The 8,867-nt window shown below is 41.3% G+C and overlaps 1 long non-coding RNA gene across 1 annotated transcript; it reads left to right on the forward strand.

The window, feature by feature from the left end:
• The first annotated feature begins 4,244 nt into the window (after window positions 1-4,244).
• LOC127056636 (uncharacterized) lies at window positions 4,245-6,575 on the forward strand. Its single transcript, XR_007775864.1, has 3 exons — window positions 4,245-4,324; window positions 5,015-5,195; window positions 6,141-6,575. It is a non-coding gene; the product is annotated as an uncharacterized LOC127056636 (long non-coding RNA).
• Window positions 6,576-8,867: the final 2,292 nt, after the last annotated feature.

The following is an 8,867-nucleotide window of genomic DNA, read 5'->3' on the forward strand; positions in this document are numbered from 1 at the left end:
AATTGGTTCATTTTGAAATCTTCTCATGGCTGCTGTGAACAGCTGTAGATGCTGTTCACGTCAGGGGTAGCAGAACTGATGCATCACTGTTCTAAAACAGCATCTTTACATAATGTTTGGAAGTCTTGTGGACTGGGCGCAGGTCACCGGTAAAAATTAAGCCAGTTCGCTACAATTCTAAAACCAACACTTGCCATGTTGGCGTGAAAAAGTCAGGACTAAATAATGCTACTTAAATTCATTTTTTGTTTCTAGAAGAACTTGCACCTCTTCAATTGTGTTAATTATTTCTATATATGTGTACTTGTTTGAGATGCATATCCTAATTGTTTCAAATGACTGCTTCTCAAAGCAAGTATCAGCCTAACAACTCTAAACATCTTGACTTTAGATTTATTTTTTATTCCCAGGCAAAAGCTGTCTGAACAGAGACTATAAAGATAAATACCTAAATGTCTTTAGTTATTATTATAATTTGCTACAGTTAGCAAATTTGGGGTTTTTACAAATGTGAATTTATAATTCTCCAGTGCAGGTGGCTTCACAGTTTTATACCCGGCTATTCTGTCACTACTAATCCATAACAGCATTTAAATATGTTTGAAATTCAGATGTGAAATTGTCAGTTTTCTTTACAGTATGGGAAAATAAAATGTAAATTGAGTATCTTATCTGTAATGTACAATATCCACCAAAAGCCAGTTAAAACCATGTTGTATAAACTTTCAGCTGGAAAACTTCTTACCATAACTCCATTGTTAATCTGTGCATAATAATTATTACTAATTAAATGATTTATCTTGTGAATAGAAATGTGTGTCCTGTTGGAACGATGCTTACAGCTTTACAGCAGTTCCCAGGAGAAACCAATATTTTGTCAGTAACGTGCTCAGAATAAGAATAGATATGATTTTAATAGCAGCTATGGGAGTGTTGCCCTGCATCCACTCAGAAGAGAGCTTCAAATTGTTTCTTAGTAAAAGTAATTGTTTGCAGTGCTCAGTAACATCAGTGATGTTGATAGCCAATTATATTGCTTTAGGATAGTATTAGGTAATCAGAAATTTTGGATGATCAGTCAGAGAAAGGTAAATTGATATTGTGCACCCAAATTTTCCCCTACCACCCCACCATACACATTTATTTATTGTTAGAAGAAAAACAAAAACAAATTGTTTGACTCCATAAAGAGCTTCTGTATTAACTAGGTTATACTGAAGGATATCCATGTTCTTAGTAAAACCTTTTTTTAGTTTTAAAATCATGTATCATTCATACATTTCTTACATTTACAGCTAAATACTCCCAGCCCCTCCGCATCAACTCCTTCAGCACTTATAGTTTACAATAGCTGTTAAGCCATATCTCTTGAGACTAAAGTTCTCTACTCACTGTTTCTCTGTGCATCTATAGTTCTTGCTTTCCCGTTGGAAATGGAAGTATGAAATACACTTACTGCAGCCCAACTTATCACGTAGTTGTGCTGATGCATTATGTTGCGCACCCTTGAGCTGAACTAGCCACATGCCTTGGTATCACTTCATTATGTAGTTAGTGTGTTTTGAGCTCTGCGTTGTCTTGCAGAGAGTGCTGTGTTACTGGAATGAATGAGTGAACCTGAAACAGATTAAGTCTGAATCTAGCACCCTCCAGCTGTTATTTCTAAAGTTTCATTTACCACAGCTTTTTAATAATAATATGCAGAAATGTTCTACAAATGTTGACTGATAAAAAAAAAAGTGTAGCCATTAATTTGTAGAGGATATGTTAAAATAAGTGTATTTTTTTCTCTCCGTGTATCCATGTAACTTCCATTAATGCTAATTTGAGTTACATGTGTGCATCAAAGAAAACAGTAATTTAAGATTATAAACTGCTGGATTGTTACATAAATTAGAAATTGTTTTGAGATTACCATGCTTCTCATTTAGAATCTCATTTGTGTTTAAACAGTGGTCTCAGATGTGGCTGCTCAATGTTTTGTTGATTCTTCTGTTTCGCAGTGGAGAATTTCCTGTGTTTTTCATCTTACATTTATCAGATGGTAGTTTGGTCCATTGGAACATCTGAAAAGTTTAAGGATTTTTTTTAACCTGTTTTGCTAAGGGTTATGGCTCAATCCAACACAAGTTGCTAGGAGTTTTGACACTGTGTCTGTATCTTTACTGCCTTCTAATAGGGAAATCAGATTTCTTGAGAAGGAGAGTGGGCTCTTTATTTTCAAAAGCCACAAAATGAAGCCTAAATCGGTGGATGCAGCAATAGTATTGTGTATAGGCGCATGAAGTGTGATGGTGTTGGCAAAATACTGCAATTACTCAAGTGTTATAAAACTACAGTTCCAGTCATCAGAGTTGTTGGCTCCATTCACTGTACGCTTATTTTTTTTTAAATTTCTGAAGTACCCTGTGAGACAAGGTGGGTGAGGTAATCTTTTATTGGACCGACTTCTCTTGCTTAGAGAGACACGCTTTCAAGTTTGCACAGAGTTCTTCAGGTCTGGAAAATGTACTTCGAGTGTCACTGCTAAATACAAGGTGGAACGGATTGTTTAGCATAAGTAGTCAGAATACATTTCCAGGGATCATTCAGGGTGAAGTGGCCTGTTAACACCTCTCCAGTCATGGGAGGGGGCAGGGTTTAGTGGGTTTTAGATTAGATTTATGGCTTTGTTACAACAGTCTGTCTATTCAGTCCACGATTTTTAGTGTCTAGCAAAGTTGAGATTAAGCCCTGGAACAGTTGAAACCCTGAAAGATATTAAACCATTTTACATAATTTGTTGACCAACATCAACATGGGAAGAGTATGCACTAAACTGTATACTTACTACACATTCTGGCAAAAGCCTGAGAAAGGGGCTGAGCCTTATGCTGATCTGAAAGTGAATAGACGGCGTTTGTTCCAGAGATGAGGCTCTTCCCACTCAGAGCGCCCTGGCCTCAGCTTCTTGTTAAACAGCAGAGTCCGAAAGCTTGAGAGCTCCAGCAGACCACACCATCTAGGACGGCACATAGGAAGAGACAGACTCCTCTATAGGCAGGATCCAAGCTATGGCGTACTGCATAGATCAGCACCCTGAATTGCTACTGAAAGCAAATAGAGAACCAGTGCAGTCTGAGCCACCTATGCTACCAATCATGCAGACAGCTGCATTCTGCTCTAGTTGAACTTCCAAATGGTGTTCCAGGCAAGCACTTCTGTGAGTGACTTGATAACTTGTAAAAGTAAGGGATTTTTACAACTTGATGGAGCCCTGGAGAGTGAGAGGAGGTACTGTACAAGTTTCCCTACAAACAGCTCCCCAATTTAATCTTGACCTCTGATACCCTGATATTGTTCCAATGCTAGGTCTGTCTTAAATAGTGACAGCCAATTGTACCAAATTGCATGGTGGTTTTGATGTGAGGGAAGAGGAAGGAAAACAAAATCTTCAATTGTGACCTAAGGCAGGATTTAAAGTTGGATCTCAAGAGTTGAAAGACGAATGTGCTATCCTAGCTCATTCCTGGTTTTCAGTGTTTTGTAGCCATTAATAAAATTGTCAAGTAAAACACTTATGTCACACCAAGCTAAAACGTGTCCAGCAAAGCTTTCAACGTGGTCGTCTAGGGAACGGGGGGCGGAGATTTTACGTGTAGTTTGAAAAGAAAAATTAGTGTGTGCACGCTGAGCATCAGCTTGTTACATCATTTAAATGTATTCTGAAGTACTCTGGTGATTTTAGTGGCCTTGTTGGAAAACTAATACATATTTTGGAAAGTATGGTGTGAAAACAGGAGAAGCTTTCATTTTCAAATAATTATGGAAAATGGAGTATGAAGGTCAGTCTCAACCATAATTGTATTTGAAAAAAAAATTGCAAATCAATGCATAGTTTATTTATGAATTCAAAGAGCTAGCTTTTTTTTTTTTTAAGGAAATGTATGTTCCATCTACTTACATGCATTAGTCTAAAAATGCTTAGATTGCTTTTATTTCTTCAATTATTTGAAAAGTTATTTCTCATGGAGGCCGCACAAGCTAAGAAGAAATGAGATGAGAATGTTTTCATAAGTCAAATTCTATAATGTCATGTTGGTAACTTCAGTGTTTGCTGGCCATTTAAAGGTAACTAATGGCATGGCTTATTGACACCATTAACTCCTTATACTTCAGGAATGTTACTGTTTTGGCGGGACAAATGTATTTCAGACCTGAGTTACTGTTGTTATACCCCATGCCAACTTTGAATTGATTTTTCTAGGCCCACACTGAGCTTTCACATTGGTAGCAAGGTTTTTATGGGTGCCTGGAAACAGGATTGCACCATCTCACCTAAAATGTAAGCAAAATGCCATTTTAAATAATAATTTTATAGTGACTACTTATAAAACCATTAGAAGCTTAGTGCTCTGTCAAGAGTACTAACGTGTATGCTGCTCAAATCTCAAGCTGTTGTATGTGTAAACTACTTATGTACTTGCTAAATTGTATTGATGTAACACTTCCTATATGGAAAGGTGGCATCAGAAGTATGTGGATGCATGTACCTCTCCCACAATAGATGCTCCTAATTCAATAGGTTTCACAAATACATCCCTAGTATCAATCCATTCAAATTAGCAGAGTTAGACCAGGATGATTTTGGCTCACTAAGAGATAGTGTCAGACACTAGCTGGCTCAGCAGAGAATGTAATGCAGAGCCAAAGAACAAAAGGAATCCTGTGTTATACCCTTTCTTAAATATGCCAGGGTCTGGACTATATTTATATAATCTTTAACTTTCATGTGGGTAACAGGAGCAGCTTCAGCCAAATTTTACGTTTCATGTGGCAAGTCACTCCATTTAATCCAAAAGAGTGTGAGAGTCTGCTACGTTGTGCTGCTTGTAAAACAGAGTAAAGCCAGAAGACAAGGCGAACAGTCGCTCTGGTTCTGAACCACAGACATGCTGCTTCTATGAGGAGCTGCATGCAATTCTAGGTGGTGACCCTACCACTACCCCCAAAACACTTTGTGGATACCTCCCAGGAGCCCCGGACGACCTTGGGCAACAACAAGGAGGACTTTGTTGATGAGGAGGAGGAGAATGCACAACAGACAAGCGGAGGTTCCATTCTTCCCAACAGCCAAGAGCTTTTTTTAACTCCTGGAGCCCATCCCCTCACAGGACCAATTATTGGCGGAGCATGATGACGGGGAAGGCACTCTGGTGGGTACACATTTTCAATCAGACTGTAGAGGTTACATGCTGCTATTTTTAAATCTGAATTAAAAAATTGGGATAGAAGTTATCAGCGGCCACTCCGGTTACACACAGGGTGCTCTCCGGAAAAGACTGTTTATGTGCTCAGGGATGGCCTGGGAATCCTCCCTGGAGATCTCTAGGAAGCTTTCATGGAGGTAGTCTGCAATCCTTTGAAGAAGGTTTCTGAGAAGGGCTGCCTTGTGTCGTCCACCACGGTAGGACAGTTTCCTGTGCCACTCCAGTATTAACTCTTTTGGCATCATTGCAGCATAAGGACCAGGTCTGTACCCAGATGCTTGCAGCATCTGCTCCCTTTCCACCTCTGTTACCCTCAGGAGAGTGATATCGCATATGGTCACCTAGGGGAAACAGGACGTTTTAAATGCGAGCCCTTAAACTACAAGCAATTTGATAAGTAATCCTCCCTTGTTTGGGTCACACAACCACACTCCTGAGTGTGCCCTGGCTGTGGTTGGAATTGATCACCACGTACTGCAGCCAGCATTTAAAGGGGGGGGGGCAGGGCATGCTTCCTGTTAGTCTCCCTTCTACCCCAGCCCAGTGCTACTTTTGTAACAATCAAACTATTTTTGGGTCTTTACGCTAGTGCTTGTCTGCAAGCACCATCCAGGTTGCTATGGGAAAGGGGGTTGTGCTGATGTTGCAACTATTGATCCCAAGCATGTCTTAACAAAAGCTGCAGCACAAGACCTCTCGCCCATGCCTAGTGGCCTTACTCATCATGGCCAGAGAAGCAAACCGACTCTTGCAGTAGTCAGCCGTTCTGGTTAAATTGTGGCTTTCACAGAAGTGCATTGAGGGGTGTTTCTTTTATAAAAAGATTTAACCTTGCACCAGAAACTATGTATGCACTGTCAATGCTATCCTCATGTTTTGTATTCTTTGCAGCTGAAACCTTATCCGTAAGCACATCCTCTATGCTGGGACAGAGACTTTCCCAGATTACAAGGCAGAAAAAGAAGACTCGGGAGGACATATTCAATGAGTTAATGTGTGCCTCCGAGACTGACAAGACAGAGCTCAGCGCGTGGAGGATTGCATTGTTAGAGAAACTGCACAATGCCCGTGAGGACAGAAGAGCATACGGGAAACACAAGTGTGACACGCAGGATGAGATGGTGTGGGTTATGAGGGAGCAATCAGACATGTTGAGGCGTCTGGTTGAGGTTCAAGAAAGGCAGCTGGACATTAGAGTCCTGCTGCAGCCTATGGTGAACCTGCTGCATCATCGCCAAGTTCCACATCCTTCTGTGCTTGTTTCTCCCTTCCCTCCTCTTCCCACCCCCCAGTGTTATCAGCCCGTTTTCCCCAGGTTATCTTCCTTTTCTTTGCTGTCTCTGTGTTTGTGAACATAATAAAAACGAATGAATTGAGGAGAAAAGGCTCTTTATTCATTCAGCACACAGCAGCCAGCAGGGGTGTAGTTTACAGGGGAGCACATGCAATGAAGGGGACAACTAGGTAAGGAACAATACACATAAGTGTCACGTTACTGTGAGTCATTGATGAAACTAATTTTCAAAGCCTCACAGAGATGCAGCACATCTCAGTGTGCTCTTATTGCCCTGGTGTCTGGCTGCTCAAAATTGGCTGCCATGCAATCTGCTTCCACCTCCCCCAACACACCCCCTGTTGGAAATTTTTCTCCTTGTTTCATAGATATTATGGAGTACTCAGCAACAACAATCGGGATATTGCTTTCACTGAGGTCTAACCTAGTAATCAAACTACGTCAGTGGACTTTTAAACGTCCAAAGGTACATGCCACCACCATCTGCACTTGCTCAGCCTATGGTTGAACTGCTCCTTACTGCTGTCCAGGCTGCCTCTGTACAGCTTCCTGAGCCCTGGGAGCAAGGGGTGGGCTGGGTCTCCGAGGATCATTACTGGCATTTCAACATCACCAATGGTTATTCTGAAGTCTGGAAAGAAAGTTCCTGCTTGCAGCTTTCTGAACAGACCAGAGTTCCTAAAGATGTGCGCATCATGCACCATTCCCGACCACCCCACGTTGATGTAAGTGAAATGGCCCTTGTGATCCACCAGCACTTGCAACACTATTGAGAATTAAGCCTTTCGATTTATATGCAGACACTACCTGGGTTACGCAAGACTGACTTAACGCAAATTCAACCTAATGCAAAAAGTTCCATAAGGCATAAATAAAATTTTTGAGTTGCGGAAAATATTGCATAGCGTACAGAAACACAAAGTACTGTAGTCCAGTGTGCGGAGGAATACAGCAGTAGCATCTCCTACAAGAGAAGGCTTCGCGCTCTCACAGCCTCTCAGTCTCGTATTATTTCAGTGATACTGTATTTCTGTTATTTCACCTTATTATTTAATTCAAATCATGTCTGGAAAGCAACCAAGTGATAGCAAGAGTTCAGGACCAGTTCGTAAGTGAAAGAAGATTGATTTAAAAAAGAAAATGAAAATAGTGAAAAAGTATGAAGGCGGACAAAGCCTGTCGTCAATTGCTCGTGAATTCAATTTGGCTACCTCAGTATTTTGAATGATAGTGCACGCATAAAAGAGCATGTGAAAGGCTCTGCTCCTTTAAAATCAACTGTCATAGTGAAGCAAGACCCCAATTCCTCATGATTCTTGAAAGTGAACAGAGACATTGACGAAACGCCTGTTACAGACAGATACATGAAGAGAAGAAAAAGGCCACTATCCAGTCATCTTTCTATAAGTTTGTAAGGAAGGTTGAAAGGCCTGCCATGTCCACATCTCCACAGCCTTCCACCTCCAAAGCCCCCTCTGACGACCCCGATGATGTAATGCCTGTCTCTTCCTCTCCTTTCTCATCTACAAATTAAGCCCATTGTCATCCACCACCAAAATTTAGCTGTCAGTGTGCCAGGATAACAATAGAATTAAGGTAAATGCAATATTTTTGTTGTAATCATTTGTTTATGCTTGTACAATATAAGTTTCCGACTTACATAAAATTCGGGTTATGCAAGGCTTTCTGGAATGGAACAATTGTGTAAGTCACCCTTTGGCAAGATGGTTTGGTGCCAACATAGGGATATACTTTCCATCTATTGCCCCACTGCCATTAGGGAACCCCATCGCAGCAAAACCATCCACTATGTCCTGCACGTTTCCCAGGGTCCCTACCTTCTTAGCAGAAGTCTGTTGATTGCCCTGGCAACTTGGATCACAGGAGATTCCACAATAGATTTACCCACTCCAAATTGATTCCCCACTGACCAGTAGCAGTTTGGCATTGCAAGTTTCCGCAGAGCTATTGCCACTTGCTTCCCAACTGTCAGAGCAGCTCTGATTTTAGTATTGCTGCACTTCAGGGCTGGTGAAAACTCTTTGCACAGTTCCATGAAAGTGGCCTTGCGCATTCAAAAGTTCTGCAGCCACTGATTGTCATCCCTTAGCCGCATAACTATGCAGCACAACCTGTCAGTACTTGTTTCCTGACCCCAGAAGCAGTGCTCCACCGTGTCAAGGTGATACACAACTATCACCCACATCTGCGAATTGCTTTGCTCCATGGCTTTCAGGAGGGCTGCTTGCATGGCCTCACATTGTTCCGGGCGGCGGCTCCTGCTTCAGCTGAGCAAATACTGCAGGATAAGGCGTGAGGTGTTT

The sequence above is a fragment of the Gopherus flavomarginatus genome, chromosome 8 (assembly GCF_025201925.1).
Source record: "Gopherus flavomarginatus isolate rGopFla2 chromosome 8, rGopFla2.mat.asm, whole genome shotgun sequence".
NCBI lineage: Eukaryota > Metazoa > Chordata > Testudines > Testudinidae > Gopherus > Gopherus flavomarginatus.